Source organism: Capra hircus, chromosome 29 (assembly GCF_001704415.2).
Source record: "Capra hircus breed San Clemente chromosome 29, ASM170441v1, whole genome shotgun sequence".
NCBI classification, from domain to species: Eukaryota; Metazoa; Chordata; class Mammalia; order Artiodactyla; family Bovidae; genus Capra; species Capra hircus.
The window spans coordinates 35890691-35916500 of record NC_030836.1 but is presented as its reverse complement, the minus strand read 5'-3'; positions in this window follow the sequence as shown (position 1 = coordinate 35916500).

Below are 25810 nucleotides of genomic sequence, written 5' to 3'. Positions count from 1 at the left end.
ACATCAGAAATGTCAATGCTTCCTGGCCAGGATGTAACAAAAGCTACAGACTAACAGAAAATGTCCTAGAAAGGTGAGAAGGGATCTAAACTAAAGCCCAGAGAGGTAAAGAGACTGGCCTAAGATCACACAGCTGGCTAGCAGCAGAGCCCAGGTTAGAACCTGCTATTCCAGACTGCGGCCATACTGGATGAGTTAGAATGCCTGGCCAATGGCAATGACCCGAGAAGCACCTGGGAAGTCCTGAATGCAAGCAGTCCCTCTGTGCGCTTCCCCGAATGTCTGAGGTTGCACCCCCAGGCCCATATGCTCTACATCAAAGCTGGAGGCTGAGCCAACAAGCCTTCCTCTCATATGGAATGACTCTGATATTCACTTCCGAGGCTCCATTTCCAAGTGGAAACCTGCTGCCAATCCAAACAGAACAGGCTAATCAGAAAGCTCTGGGTTTATCCCCCTTGCTTACAGAGCTACACTCTGGAGGCCTGAGCCCCTCCAGCATAACTACAGGGCTGGTGCTGCTAAGAGCGTACCCCAGCTGCAAGGGGGGACTCTCTGAACTGTAGAGTGTCTCCCCACCCCTCTGGCCATCCGGCGTTCCTTCCTTCAATAATCATGGACCTGGGTCCTGTCTTCACCAGGCTTTGTGCGAGGAGCAAGTTCCGCAAATGCAGGTGAGACAGAAAACCACCTTCAAAGAATCTTCCTTCTATCTGGGAAGCAAGTCCCATCTACATTTTCTGGGCAGATTCTTTGAGTCCAGTGGAATCAGCCTCAGAAATACAAAACCCAAAGCAATGGTATTCCAGCTGAAAAGGTCAAAGTGACCTGGCATCTCGAACTCAGTGACCTGAGGCAGGACGGGGAATTTGTCCATTTGTCTGAGGGAGAATTTATGGTGCAGGCAGGTCTCAAAAAGATCCTGAGAGAGAAAGATTTTAGGTAGATGGAGCCCGGACCTTATGGAGCAAGAGAGGGACAAGGAAACCAGCACACGGGTGCTCACCATGCTCTGCTGTCGTCAGCTGTATGAGTCACCTCAACCCGCATGAAGTCACCATCGCTGCTCTCGTTTCACAGATGAGAAAACTGAGGCTCAAAGGGATTAAATGATCTGTGCGTGACCACAGTTCTGTCCAAGGCCTGTGTGACTCCAGAGCTCACACTCTTCACTGAGCTGGGTGCAGGGAGGAGCTGAGAGGAGGCTTCAGTGCCAATTACCCACCACCCCCCACAAAAAAAAAAAAAAATAAAAAACAGAAGAAAAAAGCGAAAGTAGCTTAGTTACAGGAGATGCAGAAAGGTTTTCAGTTTAAAGCAGTCATTTGTTCACAGTATTTTTAGTTCACAGTAGTTTTTCTATAAAGCCATATTTGTTTTATCATCATCCTCACCATCCACACCATCCTCCCCACATCCTCACCGTCATCCTTACCATAGTCACCATTGTCCTCCTCATCACCACCATTATCCTCCCCACCATCCTCACCATCGTCGCCAACATTCTCACCATCGTCACCATCCTCCCCCCTTACCATCACCAATCTTTCTGATGAGGTTGTATAATGCATGATAACCACGTTACGTGCTAGATACTGAGCTAAGTTATGGTTCTATCTAAATCTTCCGATAATGAGTTTAATTGCATATTACAGATGAGAAAACTGAGGCATGGGGGAAAACTCACCCAAATCACACATCTGTCAAGTAGCAGAGCTGAGGCACCAGCCCAGGCAGCCTGCCTCCAGATCCTATGGTCCTAAGCACACTGCTTATTCTTTGAGATTCTACCTGCAGGAAGATGGAGGTGACATCGAGGCTGTCACAGACACAGAACACAAGGCAAAATATACAAGTTAGGGACCTCCCTGGTAGAACTACACATAAAGAACCTGCCTGTCAATGCAGGGGGAACACAGGTTCGATCCATGGTCTGGGAAGATCCCACATGCTTCTGAGCAACTAAGCCTGCCCATCACAACTACTGAGCCTGCTCGCCCTAAAGCCTGTGGTGCACAAGAGAAGACACTGCAGCGGGGAAGAATCTCTCGCGGTACAACACAGAGGAGCCACTGCTTGCCGCAGCTCGGGAAAGCCCACACACAGCAACCAAGACCTAGCACAGCCAAGAATAAAATTTTTTAAACTTTAAAAAAATGTACCAGTAGGAAAGCCATTGACTTGACTGGCCCCATAGGGCCCTGGAGTGGCCCTTGTGGAGGCAGAGGATGGTCCACACAGGGATGTCAGTCTGAGCGACTTTTTGGAGAGAATAGGTTTCAGGAGCTGCAGGAGGATGAAGGACAAGGGGACCTAGGCGCCACAGGGCCTGTGGGCAGCCGAGGGACAGGACGCACAGCCTCAAGGCCACGGCTCTTGAAGACTCAGCCCTGTACCCAAAGGCACCCCAAGGCACATCCACACCTCCCCAGCACCCTAACGGCAGCTGCAACCCTACGAGGCTGCGCTGTCCCCACCACGTGATGGATGCCAGATGCCGTATCCTTCCTGGGAGGAAACGCGTCGCGGAGACTGGCCTCCCATCACAGGACACGCTGCTGCTTCTCTAGGCTGTGAGAGGAGTCCCACAGACCTTGGCCCCCTCCGCCTCAGCCATTCCCAGCTCCTCGGTCCTCTGTGAATCATCAACCCCATGGAGCGAAGTTCTGCTTCCCACTTTTTAAGTCTGAGGGCATTCATTCCTGCTGATAAACTGGATTTAGACAGCTTCACAAACCTCCAACTGTGGCCAAAATCATGAAGGTGAACTGTTCCTGGAGCCCCATCCTGTCGAGGAGAAGAATGTACAGTACAGACCCAAACTGGCGCTTTTCCCACCCATTTCTGTCCAAGGGAGCATTACTTCTGTCGTGGACTGGAGCAGGACTTGGGGGCTGGCTGGCATCATAAATCAGGATTATTACATCGGCGCTTCCCACCAAACTCCCAGAAAAAGAAGGCAGCCCTGCAGGCCTCTGTCACAGCCTGCAGCTTCACCAAAACAAATAAAGCCCTGGGACCAACCCCACTGCCATCCCCGACAGCCCACAGCCAGACGGAGACCATGAAAACAGCCCTGCTCCTCACCAGTTCTGCAAAATGCAGGGGGATGGCTAGGGTCTCACAGGCCTTTGTACAAACCGGGGGTGGGAAGGGGGTGGGTGACCCTGGGAAGGACCAGGGTCACGGTCCAGAGTCCAGGCCACCCAAGAGTATCTGTCGTCTCTCTCTCTCTTCCTTCCTTCCTTTTTCCTTTCTTCCTTCCTTCCCTCCTTCCTTCAGGTATTGCTTTCCGTTTGTTTTTTTTCCTTCTTCTTTTTTGTAGGATTCTACCGAATCTCGCTGTGTGCTCTGGGTCCAACACCAGGAAATGGTGCTCGTGGGTGGGATGTAAATAAAGAGTGAGAAACAACAGCAGTGGGGGGCGTGGGGACAGGAGGGGAGCGTGGCCGTCAATGCCTTCCGCTGCTTGGAGCTGCACGCAGACCCCTGGCAAAGCTGGGCCACGGGAGTGGGGTCTGCCCGATGCCACTCGGGCCTCAAGGGGTTAGAGAGAAGCAAGCGGAGGTGCAGGGCCCTGACTCCCAGGCCCGCACACCCCAGAGGCCGTGCACACTCAGGGAGCATCCCCTCTCAACACCACTCCTCGGCCCTGCAGTCTCCTCACACATGGGGAAGCCCTCACGGCTGACCCAGGGCAGGCGGAGGGAGCAGACGGGACCCGGGGCCTCCTAAGTCGTGTGTGTGCTCCTTGGCAGCCCCTCCACGCCCATCTTAGTGACAGTGCCACCAGCTCCCAGAGCAAGATGCAGGCAGGTCCGCCTGACCGCAAGCGGGTGTCAAACGACGGGAGGGCAAGAGGGGCCCGCGGAGTGGAGCACGGACCTTGTAACCACGCAACGCACAGTCTCATCCCTCCCCAAGTTCCAGCCATGTGGCCTCGAGCAAGGCTCCCGCTCCGCCTTAGAGTCAGTCTCCTTGGCTGTGGAAAGGGGACAGGATGCCCCCAGCAGGGTCGACAGGTGCTGCCCTTGCTGCTCCTAGAGTACGGATGGGAAAACCAGCCCCTTCCTCAGCCCTCAGCTGGGCTACCCTGCAATTTCTTGACCTTCGGAGTGTTTGATTTTTTTTAATTTTATTTTATATTAGAATATAGTTGATTAACAATGTTGTGATAGTTTCAGGTATACAGCAAAATGATTCAGTTATACGTGTTCAGTTCAGTTCAGTCGCTCAGTCATGTCCGACTCTTTGCGACCCCATGAATTACAGCACGCCAGGCCTCCCTGTCCATCATCAACTCCGGGAGTTCACTCAGACTCACATCCATCGAGTCAGTAATGCCATCCAGCCATCTCATCCTCTGTCGTCCCCTTCTCCTCCTGCCCCCAATCCCTCCCAGCATCAGAGTCTTTTCCAATGAGTCAACTCTTCGCATGAGGTGGCCAAAGTACTGGAGCTTCAGCTTTAGCATCATTCCTTCCAAATATACATATGTATATCTGCATCTTTTTTTTCCGAGTTCTTTTTCCATTCAGGCCGCTACAGAATATTGAGCAGAGTCCCCTGTTCCCTGCGCTCTACAGTAGGTCCTTGTTACCATTGTAAATATAGCAGAGTGTACATGTCAACTTGACTTTACTCCCTCCTTGTAAGACTTGGGTGTTGTTACTTCCCCAAAACCCTGTATAAGTCCTAAAAAGCTAACGAACTCCAGACTCGGCCTGGCAACCCCAGCTCAGCCCCTGGCTCCCCACTCCTGCCCCATCTCCTCCGGCCTCTTAGATGCCTTCAGCTTCGCTGCCCTCCTCCCCACACCCTTGCACACGGGCCAGGCCTTCCCTCTGAGAACGCTGCCCCTGCTGGTCCTGAGAAGATGGGATGGGAAAAGATGCTGTCGTCTGCCTCACAGAGATTGTTCCAATAGAAAAAGGAACACGTTACTGTATGCAAATAGTATTAAATTCTGAGTACAAGAATGTATCACAGAAAATGCATTCAGTCCGCTGTGTTTTGTAATGACTGTTTGGATGGCTCATACATTCAGTGTACCCTTCCAGCTATAGGATCCATTTCACAATTACTGAAAATGCTTTCAGTTCATCTCCCAGTCCAGGCCTTCACCCTACTTCCACAGAAATAACTATTAGTTTTTGTGTACCCTTTTGGAAATTTCCTCTTCCTTCATAAACACACCTGCTCAGTCGTTACACAAATGAAAATATATTGTACACTCCATTCTTTGCCACGCTGTATGTCTTACTTAACATTACTTAACAAACATTTTGGAGATCGTTTTCATAACAACACATACGGAGCTACCTTATTCTTTTTTAGTCAATTTTATCTGCTTTACAATGTTGTGTCAGTTTCTGCTGTACAGCACAGTGAATCAGCAACACGTGTGCATATATCTCCTCCCTTTTGGATTTCTTCCCCATTCCGGTCACCACAGAGCACTAAGCAGAGTTCCCTGTGCTGAACAGTAGGTTCTCATTAGTTATTTACTTCCCTGGTGGCTCAGACGGTTAAGCGTCTGTCTACAAAGAGGGAGACCTGGGTTTCGATCCCTGGGTCGCGAAGATTCCCCTGGAGAAGGAAATGGCAATCCACTCCAGCACTATTGCCTGGAAAATCCCATGGACAGAGGAGCCTGGTAGGCTACAGTCCACGGGGTCACAAAGAGTCGGACACGACTGAGCGATTTCGCTTTCATAGTGTATGCATGTCTGTCCCAATCTCCCAGCTCCTCCCACCCCTTCATCCCACCTTGGTGTCCAAACATTTGTTCTCTATGTTTGTGTCTCTATTTCTGCTTTGCAAATAAGATCATCTGTACCATTTTTCTAGTTTCCACATGTATTATTTTTGATGGCTGCACAGAATCCCAAGACTTGCATGTCCTGTAATTCACAATCCGGTCTCAGGGATGAACACCTGGGATGTCTTCCGCCTTTTGCTACGGTTAACATGGTGATGGTGGATCTCTTGTTCACGTCCATCTGCCCACATGTGTCGGTGTGTTTGCAGCATAAATTCCTAGAATTTTGAAAGCTGAGAGTGTCAGGTTGCTTCCCAGGATGTTATACTCACTTGTGCTCCATTTATGCTCTCGGCAGTGGGCCACAGCTTGTTTCCCCGTTTGACCAACATTTGCTACCACGACATTGTGCATCAAAGCAATGCAGGCAAAAGTCTTAGAAACTGTGATGCTCCATGGAGATCCGAAATGGCACTCCACTTGCCACCTCTTCTGAGAAGCTGTTCATGATTCCTCCTTCTCCAGCATGATGGCCTCCCTCCCCTGACACCACACAGTAACATGTCTGCTCCTTCTTCTCAGTTCTGCTTCCTACAGCAAAATTTACACTCTGGCACAAAGTAAAAACTTGCAAGGTTCAATTTGGATCCTACCCACCCAAGTTTCTCAGCTTCTGGCTGAGGCTGGCGGTGCTGGGCAGGGGGTGAGTCTGGGATTATCCAAAGATGTCCTTTCAGCTCCCAGCAGCCTCTCTGATGGCAAGGGGTGGCCAGATGGTGACAGTGCTTGGCAGTGCTGCCCAGAGCGATACAGCCAGGGCCGGTCTTCCTGGGATGCTTGGGGACCACGTCAGACAGACCAGAAGTGTCCACAGCCCTCCAGTCACAGCCCCCACCTCCCACTGCCCTGACTGTGGGGCTCCCCAGCTTGGGGATCTGCTCCTGGAGGAGTCAGGTCACCCAGAAGAAGAAGAGAAAACTGAGAGCCCAAGACCTGGGGGCACAAGTGTGCGGCACAGACGCCGCTGGCTGGACAACCTTCCCATCACTCGGCTTCTCTTCCTCTGCCCTCCACCCTCTGACTCCTCACAGGTTCCTCCCTGTTCCTCGCTGTCTGTCCACACTCTCTTAGCATCACTTCCTGTCTTTGTGTTTTTTTCCTTTTTTCTCTTTCTCCCACTGCCCCCCTCTTTGTCTCCCGGCTACTCCATCATTTTCTGACTTTCTGAGCTTTGGGAATAACTGTGTCCTAGAGCCAAGGCGAGGCCTTGCAAACCTTCACGTGGGAAACGTCAGCCTCTTGCTGAGCGGTTGACATTTACTAAGAGGGCAGCTGGGATGCTGGGACTCAGAGCAGCCTCTGAGCATCTCTTCCCGGTACCTTCCCACCCTCCCCGGCCTCCTACTCCCCCTGCACACGGAGATGCATAAATCCCCTCCTCATTCTTTCCCAGACCCTCAGCCACATCTTTACCTCCACACCCTGCTCCCAGTGCTTTAACTTCAGTTCCAGAGCATGGTGGATCAGAAAGGGTGGCGATGGTAAAGCAATGTAGACTTGCCCAAGGAGAGACAGCTCTATCTCAGCATGTTGGATGTGTCAAACCAGAGGGCAGAAGGAAGCTGAGTTGTTCTGGAGGACAGAGCATGAGATGGAGAGAGAAGTGGGGAGCAGGTGAGGGTTGATCTAGGTGAACTTTTAACCTTTGAGAAGCTCACTACCTGAGTTTCCACGTCAGGAAGTTGCAAGCCCCACAGCTTGCTACCATGAGCTCTGTCAGCTCTCAGAGATCTTAGGCTCAGATTCCCTGTGGTCCCCAGTTAAAATGTCCCTAAAGGAAGGGCCACTTCTCCATTAGAAATTTCCCTTCCTGTCCCCTTTCTCCAAAACACCTCTACTTTTTCTGGCCAAGCCAGCTCTCTCTATTTCTATTAAATGCTCAGTGAGTATGGAGCTTGAAAGGGGTGATGCTTTGTGTTTCTTCCTCCATTATTCTCTTTTTCCTGTTACTGCACGTTCAGATCCATTATCTCATTTTTCTTGAGAAACTGATAGCTCAATTTGAAGGTGAGGAAGTTCCAAACCTGAAATGAGGACAATCCCTTGGAGATGGAGCTAGAAAGTTTACAGCCAAGGCAAAGGCCAGCCAGAGATGCTGAGATGGGCAATGGGCAGCCAGAGTGGGGCAGGGATTCTGAAAGAAAGAGGAAGACTGCAAAAAGCAAACTGCCAGATCTGTGTGGCCATCGGGTTTCTGCTTGGATTGCTCTGTACAGATGGCCTGAGACCCCAAAGGAAACTTCCAAAAAGGAGTCCCTTGGCCTTTGCTCACTGGACAATAAATCCTTCAGCACCCTCCCTCCCGTGACTCCCTGGTCCGCTCTATAATGCAGAGCCCCCTGAAGCGGCATTTACTGTTGGGATGAGAGGAAAAGAAGCGTCTGGCAGGGAGGAGCTCATTTCCTCTCCACGGCCAGGCTGCTTCCTTGACACAGACCAGGATGCAGGGTGGTACCTGGCAACCAAACTTCAGCAAGCTGTACTTTCTCATGGTGACACAATGTGAGGCTAACCTCCCAACCCCGGGTACACCGGGGATAGTGGTCCATAGTTATGTCCTTCTTAGTCAGCAGTTTCTGTTGGATTTCCCTGGTGGCTCAGACAGTAAAGCGCCTGCCTACAATGTAGGAGACCTGGGTTCAATCCCCAGGTCAGGAAGATCTCCTGGAGAAGGAAATGGCAACCCACTCTAGTATTCTTGCCTGGAAAATCCCATCAACGGAGGAGCCTGGTAGGATACAGTCCATGAGGTCGCAAAGAGTCAGACACAACTGAGTGACTTCACTTTCTGTTTGTTTCACTGGGATCTTGAGAGCCCCTTGGAAATCACAGATGTCTCTGTTTTGATGGAGACAGACCTAGAATTCAAACAAAATTTGCATGCTAAGTCTCCAGTCATTGTCTGACTCTTGGCGACCCCATGGACTGTAACCCGCCAGGCTGCTCTGTCTATGGGATTTCCCAGGCAAGAATACTGGAGTGGGCTGCCATTTCCTTCTCTAGAGGATCATCCCAACTCAGGGATCGAACCCGCATGTCCTGCATTGGCAGGCAGATTCTTTACCACTAGTGCCACCTGGGAAGTCCTTTCCAGAGCATTACTTGTAGGATATTATTTAAAAAAAAAAAAGAAAAGAAAAGAAAGAAAGAAAGAAAAGAAAACTTTGAATAACCAATCAATTTGTACTCAGATTTTAGAAAGAATATAAATAAAGCAATTTATCTTCAGTCTCTCTACCCAGTAAAAATTCTCAAATTAAAATATAGCCTGCTGCTGCTAAGTCATTTAAGTTGTGTCCGACTCTGTGGGACCCCATAGATGGCAGCCCACCAGGCTCCGCCGTCCCTGGGATTCTCCAGGCAAGAACATTGGAGTGGGTTGCCATTTCCTTCTCCAATGCATGAAAGTGAAAAGTGAAAGTGACGTCACTCAGTCGTGTCTGACTGTTTGCAACCCCATGGACTGCAGCCTACCAGGCTCCTCCGTCCATGGGATTTTCCAGGCAAGAGTACTGGAGTGTGTTGCCATCACCTTCTCTGAAAATATAGCCTAGCCTATGACAAATTAAATTATAGCACAGACCAAATATAGGAATCTTCCAATATATTAATAGCACGGAGGACTCAGGATACAGGCCAAGCCAAGGGTATAACATGCTCTGTTAGATCCTATGGAATAGGGACTTCCCTGGTGGTCCAGTGGTGAAGACTTCCCCTTTCAATGCAAGGGATGCAGATTTGATCCTTGCTTGGGAAGCTAAGATTCCACAATTAATGGCAAAAAAAAAAAAAAAAAAACCTGAAACATAAAAGAGGAACAACACTGTAACAAATTCAATTAAAAAAAGAATTTTAATGGCCCGCATTTAAAAAAAAAAAAAAAAAAAAACCTCTAGAATTTTGAAGGTGGTGTTAACTCAGCCTAAGAGTCCAGAGATCTTAAGGACACGGTCAGAAATTCCTCGGTGGTGCAGGGATTAGAACTTGGGGCTCTCACTTCTGGAGCCCTAGGTTTGATACCTGGTCAGGGAGCTAAGATTCCACAAGTCATGAAGTAAAAAAAAGGACATGGTCCCTGTGGGAAGCATGGAAATGCACCTCTCACGTCCCCGACAGCTGGAGCCTGACTGAAGGGCCACAGCAGATAGCACCCTCTGATCTCCACCCCTGCTGACTCTGAGGCCTCCCATCTCACCAGCAGTTCCCAGTGAATGGCAGGGACTCTCAGCGGGTCGACAACGAGAAGACCCAGGACACCTCTGACAAGCCACTTCAGCTTGAACACTCCCCTGCAGTCTTGCAGAACTCTCCTAGAACTTGAGTGCTAACCAAAATGCCTCCACCACCTTCCCTTGTTTCTTTCGCCTTTACCCAGGGACAGACCAATACCACAGGCTGGCTGATCCCCCAGCTCCCCCAGCCCCCAAGCCCCCAGCCCCTCCACATCTTCTTTCATCCTTCTTGGCATCTGCTTCTCTGAGGACACTCCCAACACAAGGATCGCCCCAGGAGTGATCCAAGAAGAGAAAGATAAGGGTTGGGGGCTGGATCCCCCACCACCATCCCTGTGGGTGGAGGAGGTACAGATGGTCTCTGGCTCCTGTTGCTAAAGATATCACTCATGGTGCCCTGGGAAGTGTCCCAGTAGAGAGGAATGCTGTGGCATTTTTTAAATATAGGAAGGATAATGCCTACAGATTGTGCCATTTGCAGAGACCTGGATGGATCTAGAGACTGTCATACAGAGAAATGTCAGAAAGAGAAAACCAAACATATTAACACATATACGTGGAATTTTTAAAAATTGTTTAGATGAGCTTATTTACAAGGCAGAAACAGAGACACAGACGTAGAGAACACATGTACGGACACCGAGGAGGGAAGTAGGGGCTGGAATGGATTGAGATACTGGGACTGATACATATACACGACTACGAAGGAAGCAGATGACGGATGAGAACGTGCTGTACAGCACAAGGAACTTTACTCAGTGCTCTGCGGTGACCTAATTAGAAAGGAAATCCCCCAAAAGAGGGGATACGTGTAAACATATAGCTGGTTCGTTTTGCCATACAGCAGAGACTAACACAACATTGTAAAGCCACTGTTCTCCAATGAAGGTTAATTTTAAAAAGGAAAAGAAAGTAAAATAAAATATGGGAAGAAGAAACCTACAAAGACAGCAGAGTTGGCTCATTACTGCTGAGTTACAGGGCTGCCCGGAAAAGAGAGGAGACCATGCCCACTAACACTCACCAGCTTCATGCATGAGCTAGGGGGCCTTCACGGGAGCCCCCAGGGAGGCCCTTGTCCCCTGGGGTGGAAAAACTGACCCAGCTATACGACAGACTCAGTGTCTGACTGTTGGCATCACACAGCTCCAGAAACATTTAAATGCTCAGCCAGGGGGTCTCTTTGGCCAAAGGGAGAGGCCTGGCAAGCAAATGTGGGACCCTGTGAATATAGGGACTCCCTGAGGGAAGATGCTGACCCCCCCAGGTTTCCTGTCCTTCCAGAGCCTTGGGCCTTTCAGACATGGCCCACCCTTCCCTACAGAGAGCTGGCCCTTCAGTGATCGATGGCGTTCCAGGGCCCTCCCCCCACAAGGCAGCAGGTGTCCCCTTGGAAGTACACTTCATCCTCTCCTGGGTACTGGGATGGTAACTAGAGATTAGTTCAGCTCTGTGACCCTAACGGTTCCACATTTTAGATATGCTAACATATCTAACAATATATGGAAGGGAAGAAACTGTCCCCTGGAATAAATGCAAGAATTAGCCCCGTGTGCCAGCAGACCCCAAGGGATTACCCCTGGGTTTGAGATTAAAGGCACTAGATCAAAGTAGCCAGGATGCTTGTGTGGTTAGTCACTTTAGTCGTGTCCAACTCTTTGAGACCCCATGGGCTGTAGCCCGCCAGGCACCACTGTCCATGGGATTCTCCAGGCAAGAATACTAGAGTGGGTAGCCATGCCCTCCTCCAGGGGGTCTTCCCAGCCCAGGGATCGAACCCAGTCCTCTTACGTCTCCTGCACTGGCAGGCGAGTTCACGTGACTACAAAAATTTTGAAGCGCTCGCTCTGCTATACACCTGAAACTAATATAATATTATAAATCAACTATACCTCAATTTTTTTTAAAGGGGAAAAAGGGGGTATCGGATCCTTGGTATGTTCATTTCAGGGCATAGGAGCAGACCAAAACAAAAACAAACAAAAGCAAAGTGGCCAGGAGGTAAGGCTGGGTCGGCAAACACTGACTGACTGCAGGGCTCTCTGTTTGATTAATGGGCTTAACACCCTAGCAAGGACCCCAGGGAAGGAAGCAAACAGCTGCTGGGGCGGGTCCTAAAGGGCAGGGGAAAGCAAGGGCCACGCAGCAAGCGGAAACGCTCCAGCTGCTCTGGCAGCGAGGACAGGAAGGCAGCATGGGGCTCAGGGAGTGGGCGTGCTGGGGCCAACAACCCCGAGTGTGAGTCCAGAAAGCCGGTTAAGGCATTACGTTCATTCCTATGGAGCCCAAAGACAGTTCTTCCCTGGCCACCTATCGCTAAGATTAGAGGGGGCTGGGATTGCCCGATTTAGCACATAAAGTATAGGATTTCCGGTTAAATCTGATGTTGGGAAAGGAAGTCACAAAGCCTGGTTTCTTAACATCCACAGGAAAGACAGAACTCCCAAGAAGCTGAGGCACTGGGTGCTGCTGTCTGCCTATAATCCCCAAAGTCATCACCACTGGAGCAAGAGGTGAAGGCAGATGGTCACCTCAAAAAAGAAACACTATCCTCTGCCGGATCGCTGGCTCCAGAGCTGCCTGGAAGCACTGACAGAGAGATAACTTGATTCCTAAGAGGCCGGACCCGCAGCCCCATGGCAAATATCTACCCTGCGGTTCCGCAAAGAGTCCTATGACCATTTGCTCAGGGGACAGAATATCAGGGAAAGGAAATACCCAGAATCCTCCGGGACAGTTGGAGCAGAGGGTCCTAGTTGTCATTCGAATCCAGAGATCCAAAGCATTAGAACGACTGCCCTGTTAGGATAAGGCCTCTAAAGCCAGGTCACAAATGTAGTCCTGGCTGAAGTGCAGCTCACAGGGGAGCCTCCTGTGTCCACAGACTTGCTGTCCATTGCCCCCGAGGATGTCACTGGTCTTGGATACTTGGCTGTTGTAGTAATCCCCACCCTGGGTCCCTGGCTTCTGAGACAAGACCTATCAGAGTTGGAGAAGCTAATTGGGAACTTTGAATGGCTGCCCCAAACCCCAGCCAGAATATCATGTCCCTGGGGAATGGCAGGATGCGTGTCACCCCTAATGACCTACAAGATGCTGGCTCTCTGATCCCAATAATATTTCATTTAAATCACTAGTCTGATCCCTGCAGAAACCAAAAAACCATGGAGAGTAACTGTGAACTACCACAGGCCTAAATGTCTAAGAACCGCCATTGCAGCTGCTGTGTCCAAAATGACTTTATTGCAAAAGCAGATTAATAATGCCTCAGGGTATATGACCACTGACTCTGCAAATGTATTCTTTTCCATTCCAATTAAAAAGAGAGAGAATCAGAAACAGTTTGCACTTGTGTGCGGCAGAAAACAATATTCTTTTACAGATTTTCCACAGGACTGTCTGAACTCACCCATTATCTGTCACAACATAATCCAAAGAGATCTGACTGCCTAGACAACCTGCAGGGTATCACCATGACCCAGCACTTCAGCAACCTCATGCTGACTCCAGGAGCGGTTTTAAAACCTATGAGATTCAGGGACCAGTTATTTCAATTAAGTGTTCAGGGTCCAATAGGAAGAGGCACCATGTTATCCATCTAAATAAAAGACCCATTGCTGCATCCTGCATCCCCCCACAAAGAAGGATGCTCAATGGCTGGTAGGGTGCCCTGAGTTCTTTTTTTTTTTTAAGGTGTTTTTTGTGGACCATTTGTAAAGTCTTTACTGAATTTGTTATGATATTGCTTCTGTCTTAAGTTTTGGCTTTTTGACTATGAGGCATGTGGGATTTTAGCTTCCCAACCAGGAGCGGAACCCACACCCCCTGCATTAGAATGTGGAGTCCTAACCACTGGACTGCTGGGGAGTCCCATTCTAAGTTCTTAATGCAGCACATTTCACACCTACAAATACTGGGCTTCTTCTTATACTGGATGACATAGGAGGCTGCCATTCTTGAAGGCGTCCAGATGGAAGTTCTTTGCAGGAGATCCAGGTCATGGTGCTAACAGCCCCGCCACTTGGGCAATTTCATCTGGCAGACATGCTGGTGTTGGGAGCGGCAATGCCGGGAAAAGACGCAGTGTAATAGCTACTCCAATGGCTTAGGGGAAACATCATAAAGCAAGGGATTCTGGGATTCTGAATTGAGCCTATGCTATCTACAGGAAGGATTTTTTGTTTCATGTTGTGAGAGTTTATTCAACTAAAATCAGGTGGTAGTAGTAGTGTTAGTCACTCAGGCATGTCCGAATCTTTGCAACTCCATGGTCTGTAGGCCACCAGGCTCCTCTGTCCGTGGGATTCTCCAGGCAAGAACACTGGAGTGAGTTGTCATGCCCTCCTCCAGGGGACCTTCCTGACCCAGGGATTGAACCCAGGTCTCCTGCATTACAGGCGGATTCTTTACCATCTGAGTCACCAGTTCAGTTCAGCTCAGTTCAGTTGCTCAGTCGTGTCCAACTCTTGTGATCCCATGAACTGCAGCACGCCAGGCCTCCCTGTCCACCAACTCCCAGAGTTCACTCAGATTCATGTCCATTGAGTCAGTGATGCCATCCAGCCATCTCATCCTCAGTCGTCCCCTTCTCCTCCTGCCCCCAATCCCTCCCAGCATCAAAGTCTTTTCCAATGAGTCAACTCTTCGCATGAGGTGGCCAAAGTACTGGAGTTTCAGCTTTAGCATTATTCCTTCCAAAGAAATCCCAGGGTTGATCTCCTTCAGAATGGACTGGTTGGATCTCCTTGCAGTCCAAGGGACTCTCAAGAGTCCTCTCCAACACGACAGTTCAAAACCATCAATTCTTTGGTGCTCAGCCTTCTTCACAGTCCAACTCTCATATCCATACATGACCACAGGAAAAACCATTAGCCTCGACTAGACGGACCTTAGTCGGCACAGTAATGTCTCTGCTTTTGAATATGCTATCTAGGTTGGTCATAACTTTTCTTCCAAGGTGTAAGTGTCTTAATTTCATGGCTGCAGTCACCATCTGCAGTGATTTTGGAGCCCAAAAAAATTAGGGAAGCCCCTTAAATCAAATATGATTAATCACTTCACTGATCTGGAACATAAACTGCAATGTATTACAATGTTCCTAAAGCAGATCGATGAACTTCTAGTTGTGAAATTCTTATCCTTCCCTCAGGATATCTTGTGAAACAGGTGGCATGACACCTTCTAACACAGATACGAAATAAGGGTACAGATGTCAATCCGAATATAAATGTAGAAACATCCTAATTCCTTTCCCATAATGAAAGTTAAAATAACACTAGAATTTCTCCTATTTTCTTCCCGCACGCTTTTGGAGACTACCTTTCTAGAACCTTCTTCAGCACAGCACATAGACGTGTGCCATCATAAAAGGCCTAAGTCATGTCTCATTTATCCTCCACTGGATGAGCCTTATGTCCCCTCAGGAGCTATACAGCAGGGATTTACAAATCATCCAAGCACGATCATTACCTCTTACCAGGTCCTGCTAGAGATGCTTGCCCACAGGACACCAGCTGACTGTACAGTTAGGCTACCCACTCTAAGCCATGCTCCGTCAGACCCACCAGGCCACAACACTGAGTGCCCAGCGACAGTCCACCTAAACCAGAAACGTGTCTCAGGAACTGAGCTTGGACAGGACCCGAGGGCATGAGTGAGCTGCATAAACATGTGACTCGAGTTCCATGCTGCCCACCACAGCTGTCCCGGTGCCCCAGCCACACCCTCAGCTGCCTCCCTGCCCTATAAGGCTTCCCATGACCCCAGCTGAAAGAGAAAGAAAATCCCTGCTCATTGCAACAGGAGGCGTGCAGGTCCTAGCCCGGTGTGGCCCTTCAAGGTGTGCAGGGTGCATCGTGACAGTCTTTGAGGCTGGGACGGGCTTCCTGGAGGGGGTGAAGGCTGAACTTGCCCATGAAGGCTGGGAGGCTTTGGCTAGAAAGATGGTACAGGGAAGGGCCCTGCGGGAGCGGGAAGAGGCAGGACTCACACAGATAACACGGATCCTTGGAAAACTGATTAGAACAGGACATAGAGAGGAAGGGCAAGGCTCTCCCTTTCACACTGTTCTCACTGCCTGTCTTGCCTCATGATTTCTGCCTGATTTCCCTACAGGAAAAGCGATCTGGGCCTATTTCTCTGGCCCCCGTGGTCTGTATCCTGGGACCTGCCAACCCTCAAACCCGGTGCCACGAGGAGATGCCCAAACAGAGGAGGCCTGCCTCCTGACTGCTCCAGGAGAGATTTCCCTGACAGACCTAGCCCTGCGCTCCCTCCCTTCCCTGACATCCAGGTTCAGCTGCTATTCTCTGGCACCGATGCCTCTAAAGTATTTACAGAATGTTCTCCCACGCCCCTCCATTGGTGCTGAGGTCAAGCCAGCCAGTTCTGCTCATTTAAGTTTTGCTCATAAATCATTCTCTCCCCTCCCTTCAATGCTTCACTGGCTCTCGCGCCCAGGACCGTGGAGCCTTCTCAAAGCATACCACCTCCTTCCAGTCTCCGGGGAAGGGCCTGTTCCCAGCACCGGCCTCTGAAAAACCCAGGCTATGAAGCCCTTCCCTCAGATCTGGGACAGCGCCGTCCACATCCACACCACGGCCGCAGAATGAGCTCACCGGACGCCCTGAGGTCACTCCCTTGGCTCCAGGGCTGTCCAGCCCCGGATGCAGGGAGCGGGAAGGGGCCTTATCACTGGGAGGGGTGTGGAGTCAGGACGCCTGGGTTGCATTCCTGGCTCAGCTTGCAGCTTGCACAAGTCACTGAGTCTTTCCTGCCGGGACATGACTCCCCTAAACACACAGTGCTTGGCCCCTTCGGCTTCCAGTAATCAAGTCTAAATGGTCATCCGTCCATGGTGTCCAGGGAGCCTCAGGATGAACTCGGGCTCGGCAGCCTCCACCGCTGTCACCTCTTTCCTAATGGTCATGTTTCTCTGAGGTCCATCTTCTCTGATCCTAGAATCCCACATGGGAAATAACTCTGAGATACCAGTATGAATTAAACACCAGGTCCTAAACTCTGAGCTGGTCTCACCCAGATCTAGTCCTAAGATACACCTCCTTTTAGCCAGAGACTTGATAAATTGTCCTGCTAATACTACACAAAGGAGGATCCATATAGATGTTACAGATGAAGAACAAAGTCCAGAGAAATTCAGTGTAATTTACCAAACTAACACACTAGATAGCAGCAGGGCAAGGTTTCCAGCACACTCTCTGTAAACCCAAATCACCCTGACTTTAGGCTTCCCCGGTGGCTCAGCTAGTAAAGAATCTGCCTGCAATACGGGAGACCTGGGTTCAATTCTTGGTGTCGGGAAGATCCCCAGGAGAAGGGATAGGCTACCCACTCCAGTACTCTTGAGCTTCTCTTGCGGCTCAGCTGGTAAAGAATCCACCTGCAATATGGAAGACCTGAGTTCTATCCCCAGGTTGGGAAGATCCTCTGGAGAATAGAAAAGCTACCCACTCTAGTATTCTGGCCTGGAGAATTCCATGGGCTGTATAGTCCATGGGGTCTCAAAGAGTCGGACACAACTGAGTGACTTTCACTTTCACCCTGACCTCAGAGGGTACAAGAGGCACCAGAGGATGCTCACAACAATCATGCGTTTCAGGAGCTGAATGGGAAGCTATTTGGCTTGAAGAGTTTTGTGGGTTTTTTCCCCTAAGGTTTCCCTTTTCTCCACATCTCACCAACATTTGTTATTTGTGTTCTTATTTTTTCAATTGGAATATAATTGCTTTACAATATTGTGTTGGTTTCCTCGGCAATAAAAAGGAGCGAAATGTAGACGAACCTAGAGACTGTCATACAGAGTGAAGCAAGTCAGAAAGAGAAAAACAAATACCGTATATTGTCCACGCATATATAGGGAATCTAGAAAAGTGGTACAGATGCACTTACTTGCAGGGCAGGAATAGGGACGTAGATGTACAGAACGGACTTGGAAGGTTTGACTGTGCTTCCTCCAGCCTACTTTATGGGCCTGCTTTTGCCATGTTTTCACTTGGTATTATTAGGAGACAGAAATAAAAATAAGTCAAATCATTTCACAGTCTGACTAGAACTGTTATACTTGGCCCAGGTGCAGGAGAGAATGCTTCCCAATACGGCTCCAACCGTATTCTGCTAGTTCGTCCATGTTTTAACCTATTTGCCATATTTGTTCAAGAGTCCAGTTGGGAAGACTAAACCTTGGGGATAAAAACAATCACAATGACCAAGCGGAGAGGGACAAACCATAGTTATTAAAGGTGCCCAGAGATCAGGGTGGGGTAGCAGTCGCTGTGACACTGAGTGGGAAGGAAAGCACAGACTGCCTTCAGCAGCCCTCTGTCTTCTCCACCTGTGATCTCCAGGTCTCCCTCTGACATAAGGAGCCCCCAGCACCTGCCCCCATTCTGATCGTGGACACAAGGCTCTTCCACTCTCCAGGGGTGGGGGGCAGCAGCCAGTGCCCAGAGCCACCCCAGCCTGGCCCCATGACTAAGGTCGCTCATCACTGGTACAGGCAGCTACTAAGCGCACAAGGGTGCCTTTGTTGCCACCACACTGGCATCGTTTATCCTCCCTAAGACCAAGAGCTTCTGCATGCACAGTTCCCGCCTGCCCCCTTCCCAGGACACCTTGCTCCTCCCCCTATTCGATATCTAGCTGGCATTTCAACACCCTTCCAGACAATCAGATTCTCCTCTTTTCAGTAACCACGCTGTTCTCCTGATTTTGCCTGGGTTCTCTCCAACAACTCTGACCAAGAAGAGTACAAGGGAGCAGATTCCAAGGAAACAACAGAAGCGTCACATTCAGTGGGTCACTGGCTGGGTGAACATGGAACGCCTTCCACGGGCTCAGAAGTATTGGTTGAAAGAAAGAGTGAATAAATGAGTGAAGAACTAAAGGGAGAGTGTAAGGGGATTTCTTCCATGGATGACTGGTCAATCCTGATCTTTCCAAGTAGGCTTTGATCGCACTTCCCCTGGTCCCTGACTCTCCCATAGCTGACGGCTTAATCTCTCCCAGTCATCCTCTCCTCTTTCATTTTCTCTTCTGCCACCACCTCAGTTATCTCATCGCTGGTCTAGGTCTGAGTCTCTTTAACTGGTTTCTCCATCTGCCTCTCCTTTCGGTCCCTCCCATCTGTCCTGCTTCCCTGGTGGCTCAGAGGTTAAAGCGTCTGCCTGCAATGCGGGAGACCTGGGTTCGATCCCTGGGTCAGGATCCCCTGGAGAAGGAAATGGCAACCCGCTCCAGTACTCTTGCCTGGAGAATTCCATGGATGGAGGAGCCTGGTGGGCTACAGTCCATGGGGTCGCAAAGAGTCGGACACGACTGACCAAGCAACTTAACTGACTAACTGACATCTGTCCTGCATGCCACCCTTAGCCCATCACTCTGACCAGGTGTTACTTCCCAGTTCAAAAACAATGAAAGGTTTCAGGGCTTAATGCACAAATGTGTTGTGCCTCTTGCAAGGTCCTCTGTGGTCTTTCTGTCTCTCTGTTATCACTGCCCTAGGTCAGCAGAGTGCAATGGGAAATGTACTAGATAAAGGTCGCAATCTAGGGTTCTAAGCTCCAGTCTGCTCTTCACAGTCATGTAACCTTGGCCAAGCCACTTCAACTTTCTGGACCTAATAGTCTCAGCAGTAAAATGAGGATACTGAACCTCAGGATATCTGGAGTATCTTCCAATTATAACATCTGTGATCCCAGGCAAATGATCACTTCAGCCAAATTCTCTGACTCACAACCATTCCTTTTACTGTCCTAACTTTGCTCTTCTGAATATGCCTGTGTCCTACTTAGAATGGCCTTCCTCTCCTCCCATCCAAACTGCGTGCATTCTTCATGGTCCTCCTGAGAAATCCCAGCTTCTCTGAAAACTTCCCTGGCCCATCAAAATTGAGGACGTCTTTCTTTGTCTGCCTCAACTCCCATCACAAGGATGGTGCCTAACACTCAAGCCCCAGATAATACTATAATCATTTCATGTGAACATACCTTGTTTATCTGACTACATGGTACCATGTTGTAAGGGGAAGTGTCTTAGTCCCTCCACACCCTTGTACCCAGCAGGCAATCCACAAATAGGTGACAGTGGTTTCTGGAAGGAGAGGAACCAGGACAAAGCAGGAAAGCTGAACTCTAGTCTCCAGAGACCTTCAGCTCTACCTGTGTAGACCTGAGTAAGATGAATCCATCTGTAAAACGAATCCATCTGTAAAAACAAGCTCATTGCTGAGATTCCTCCCAGGGCCAACACTTCGTGGCTTTCTGATAAAGAAGGTCCAAGCCTTCTTGGAATCTCACTTTTCCTTATTTTCACATCCCTTTGGTCCTGCTCTTGGGCTGAGCAATAGAAGCAGGAGCTTTCAAATAAGGCACCTCAGTCTTTCACTTAGCCTAAACCACTTCTGCAATAAGTTGCAATTCAACTGTGATGAATGGCCACAATGTGGATTTCACAGACTTAGCTGATTGAACTATTTCTTCGGAGCGGACTCTGTTTACCTAGCAAAGACCAGCTATTTGGCACCGAAGGGCTTCTTACTGTTTTCCTTAGCATCAGAGCTGCTTGTGGGCTTCCCTGGTGGCTCAGTGGTAAAGAATCCGCCTGCCAATGCAGGAGATGTCGGTGCAACCCTTGGGTCAGGAAGATACCCTGCAGAAGGAAATGGCAACCCATTCCAGTATTCTTGCCTAGGAAATCCCATGGACAGAGGAGCATGGCGGGCTACAGTCCATGGGATCTCAAAGACTTGGACATGGCTGAAAAACTAAACAAGAACAACATAGCTGCTTGCAGCCACCCACAACTCTAATGCCAGCATCCTATTGACGAGAGTTTAATGAAGTCCCAGAGTATCCACCTTTACAGATGGGCTCTTAAACAGAAACTAGCATTCAGTTCCTACTGGTATTTCTAGGAACATTTCCATAATTATTGTTTTCAATTACAGATGCAAAGACACGGGGAGCTTTAAAAATCAAAGACCACATCTTTATCCAGAAAACAGAAGGAAACTAGACCATGGCAATGATACCTCTCACCTGCTGGAAGGACTGTCATAATAATTCTAATGACCAAAGAAGTAGCAAACTCATCCTCATCCCTAACTTGGGACCACATCTTAACACATGCAGCACATCTCACCACACCCACTTCCTGGCTTCTTCATTACATCATTTGAAGCAAGACACTGCAGCGCGTCAAGATTTTACAGTCATTAGTAAAATGTGCTGTGGTGGTGGAGATGGTGGTAATAGACAAAAGAGGAATGTCTATGCTAAATGGCTAGCTCTGTGCTGAGTCATTGCTCCTTTCCTCCCTAAGTAATAATAACAGCTATCATTTATTGACCCACTCCAGTGTTCTTGCCTGGAGAATCCCAGGGACAGGGGAGCCTGGTGGGCTGCTGTCTATGGCATGACTGAAGTGACTTAGCAGCAGCAGGCGGTACCAGACACTGGCCTTAGCACTTTACTGCACACATAGGTGGACATAGTTGTCATCCTCTTTTAGAGACGGGAACTGAGGATTAGAGAGAGCTAAGAGTGCAATTTCACTGGGCTTCTCAGGTGACCCAGGCAGTAAAGGATCCACCTGCCAGTGCAGGAGATCCCTGGGTCAGGAAGATCCCCTGAAGTCGGAAATGCCAACCCTCTCCAGGACTCTTGCCTGGAGAAGCCCATGGACACAGGAGCCTGGTGAGCTACAATCCATGGGGTCACAAACAGTCAGACACGGCTGAGCACACCCAAGCCCAATCTTCACAGAATAGCAGGGTCAGAATTCAAAACCAACTCCCTGTGGCCCCAAACCCGTGGTTGTAACCACTTTGAAACACGTCCATACTCATATCTTCTTGGCTTCACAGGGTGTCCCAATCCATTCCTCTTGCTTGGAAAGCACAGCTGACTAGGATCACTCCATGCTTGTCTTTGTTTCTTAGCTATTCCTGGGAATTTAGCAAGAAACTTGAGCCAAGGTTCCTCAAGGCCATTTAGGGATATGAAGTTTGATCTCTTTATTTGAGGGGAAAGACCAGTACCCATCATTAATACCAACCTCTTCCCACTTCCCTGCTTAGTCCCTAGTGAAAAGAAAAGAGAACTGGTTATCTAGAAGGGAGGAGAACAGGGGTCCTGACTCTCAGTATTAAATACCTTCTATCTGTTCAGCACCCTGTGCAGTGATAAGAGAAGGCGTGTCTGGGAGGGACAGTGACTCATCCTTGGATGCTCTTTTGTCTGCAGGAGGAATGCGGCTGTTAAATGCTGAATAGGGTCCTCTGGACAGGGAAGCCTAGCATGCTGCAGTCCATGGGGTCACAAAGAGTTGGACATGACTGATCAACTGAACTGAACTGGAGAAGTCCTCCTTCGGAAAACCATCCACTCTATAGGATCACTGACACCCCTTCAGGCATCTCCATTTGGCTGCATGACTGAGCTTCATGACTGAGATTCAAGCCGTTGTCCCTGGCCCAGCAACTGGGACCCATGCCAGTCCAGAGCTCGAACCTGGTCCCAGGGCCCGGGATGATATATGGTGCTCTGAGCTACCCTTTGATGAAGAAACCAGAAAACCAGATGGATTTCAGAAAGAATCTCCTGGTGCAAAATGGACAGTTAAACCTTATAGATGACCCCAGTCTCCCCACTTAACCTCCACTTCCTGGGTTAGTCCAAAACTGGGATTTAAAGCCTAAGCATGTATGCCAAGTTGCTTTAGTCATGTCCAACTATTTGCAAGCTGCGGACTGTAGCCTACCAGTTTCCTCTTCCATGGGATTTCTCCAGGCAAGAACACTGGAGTAAGTTGCCATGCTCTCCTCCAGGGGATCTTCCCAACCCGGGGCTGAAACTGCATCTCTGTGTCTCTTGCATTGGCAGGTGGGTTCTTTACCACTAGAGCCGCCTGGGAACTCAAAAAAAGCCAGAGGAGAGGCTGTCATTATACCTGCCAAGACCTGGGCTCTAATGACCTTTGATCAGAGCTCTCAGTTTGATGAGTTATCAGGGCTAACAGCCGAGTGACTCTCAAATTCCTGTTCAAGTACTGCCCCCTGGGTGTGTAGCACCTTAGGACTCTTAGAAGGTTAGTGAGGCAGGATCTGGGCATTTCTGGGTGTCTCCCTCACCCCCACACCATCACCCTTCAACCATCAGCCAGGGTCCCCATGACATCCCAACCTCACACTCAGAACAGTTGTGCGGGAAAAGGGTTTTAATTGTCAAAGCCAAAAAGCAATTCAGGAAAGTGAGGATGTTTTATGGAACACTTCAGTCTGTTTATTGCACTCATATTTTCCTTTTCTGTGTATGCGCAAGAGTGATCTATGATTTTTTTAAGCCTATGTATAAAAGAAACCAAAAAGAGTATTTTTAATGGAATACAATAAGAATTCTTAAGTAATGGGCAGAGACCACCTTTAAAACATAATTCGGCCCCAAATCAGACAGCTGATCAAGGACAAAGCCAGGACGGGAATCAGGACACCCAGTCCCGAGGTGGCTGTGCTGCGGCTCCCATCCACTGGGCTCCACAGAAGGTGTCACTCAGATGCTTGGAGTTCTGCCAAAGCCCACCCACCCATGGCACCCAGCCCTCAGCAGAGAGGGTGAGAAGTGTCTCTGAGTGCTTCCTCCTCCCTGAGTCAAGCGCTCTCTTTCCTCCTCCCTGAGCAACCACTCAAGGCAACTGGGGAGAAGTGGCCCAGCTGGCCCGGGGCCGCAGAGGATGCCGGCTCAGCCCCTGGAGCCCTGCCTCGGGCCTCCTCCCCGTTCCCACACTCTTTTCCAGGAAGGTGTGAGTCTCAAGCTGCACTCAGGCTTGGCAGAGTGGGCAGAACTCACCTGGGCAAACAAAAAAGAAGGCAGAGAAGAGCACTCAAGTCTAGAACCGTGTGGATGCCTTCCAGAGAGGCAAGAAAGGCCAAAATATCTAGGGTGGAGCTGGAGGACTGCTAGGACTTCAGCCAAGGTCAGACTTGAACTTGGCTGTCCTCTTAGGACCCAGGACATGAACCCCCAGCTGTGGCTGTAACTGACATCTTAGGACCCTCCCTGGGCTGCTGTATGAAAATCTTTGGAAATCTTAACCTGCTTTTGGGGGCAGTTTAAGGACCATGAGGGAAGGGGGGGACAGATATTGCATTGGAACCTTGTGGTTGTCTAGAAAGACCAGGCTGAATTAGAAAGTGGTCAGAGTGAAGAAGGCTGGACTTTAGGCCCATCGTTCAGTCATGCTCTTGCCTGGAAAATCCCATGGACGGAGGAGCCTGGTAGGCTACAATCCTTGGGATCGTGAAGAGTCAGACACGACTGAGTGACGTCACTTTCACCTTTCATTTTCATGCATTGGAGAAGGAAATGGCAACCCACTCCAATATTCTTGCCTGGAGAATCCCAGGGACAGAGGAACCTGGTGGGCTGCCATCTGTGGAGATCTTCCCAACCCAGGGATCAAATCTGGGTGTCCCACATAATTGTCTGGAGTGGCATTATTATTTCCTTAGTAGGTAAGCATATCTGAGGGCTTCCTTGGTGGCTCAGATGGTAAAGAATCTGCTTACAATGTGGGAGACCTGGGTTCAACTCCTGGGAAAATCCCCTGGAGAGGGAATGGCTAACCACTCCAGTATTCTTGTCTGGAGAACTCTATGGACAGAGAAGCCTGGTGGGCTACAGTCCACGGGGTCGCAAAGAGTCAGACACAGCTGAGCAACTAATACATACAGACATTCACACAGACACACACACACACACACACACACACACACGCATCTTTTAACTCTGGGAAGATTAAGAATTAAGAATAGAAATATTTAAGAGAAGCAAACTTAGAACATCCATATTTATGCATTAAGAAAATATCTATGCCTATTTGGTAGAATAAGTATTTGCAATATTCAAGAGAATTTGCTTGAACAATTATAAAGTATACCTACACTGAAAGCTCCAGTTTTCAATGTATGGTTAATTGATTTAGACACATATTTAAGTTTAACTTTTCTAAGTTTATATACAGTTTTGGAACAGTTAGAGTACTTAAGGATCCCCATATATGTTTGTTTTATTAAATTTATAAGAATTACTTAGAATTTTAGAAAGTTTATTTTGTTAAGATACTGAAGGACTTCAAAATCAATTTAAAATATCCAAGGTATACATGCAGCTTTAAAAGCTTAGAGGCATTTATGTCTACAACTGGGCCCAATTATTAATCAAACACCCCCTTAAGAGTAATTGACAGTATTTGATAACTTTATAAATATAAGATTTATAAATTAAACTTTAAGATAAAACTAAGTATATGACTTTATAAATGTTATAGTAGCTATGCTGTGCTTAGTCATTGTCATGTCCAACTCTTTGAGACCCCATGGACAGAGAAGCCTGGTGGGCTACTGTCCATGAGGATTCTCTGGGCAAGAATACTGGAGTGGGTTGCCATGCCCTCCTCCAGGGGATCTTCCTGACCCAGGGATTGAACCTGGGTTTTCCCCATTGCAAGTGGATTCTTTACCAGCTGAGCCACAAGGGAAGCCCAAGAATACTGGAGTGGGTAGCCTATCCCTTCTCCAGGGGATCATCCCAACCCAGGAATTGAACCGGGATCTCCTGCATTGCAGGCGGATTCTTTACCAACTGAGCTACCAGGGAAGCCCATATTGTAGCTATGTAACATTAATAAATTAGATGCTAATTAAAAAAAAAAAACAAAGAACCCTCTGAATAACATTTTCTAT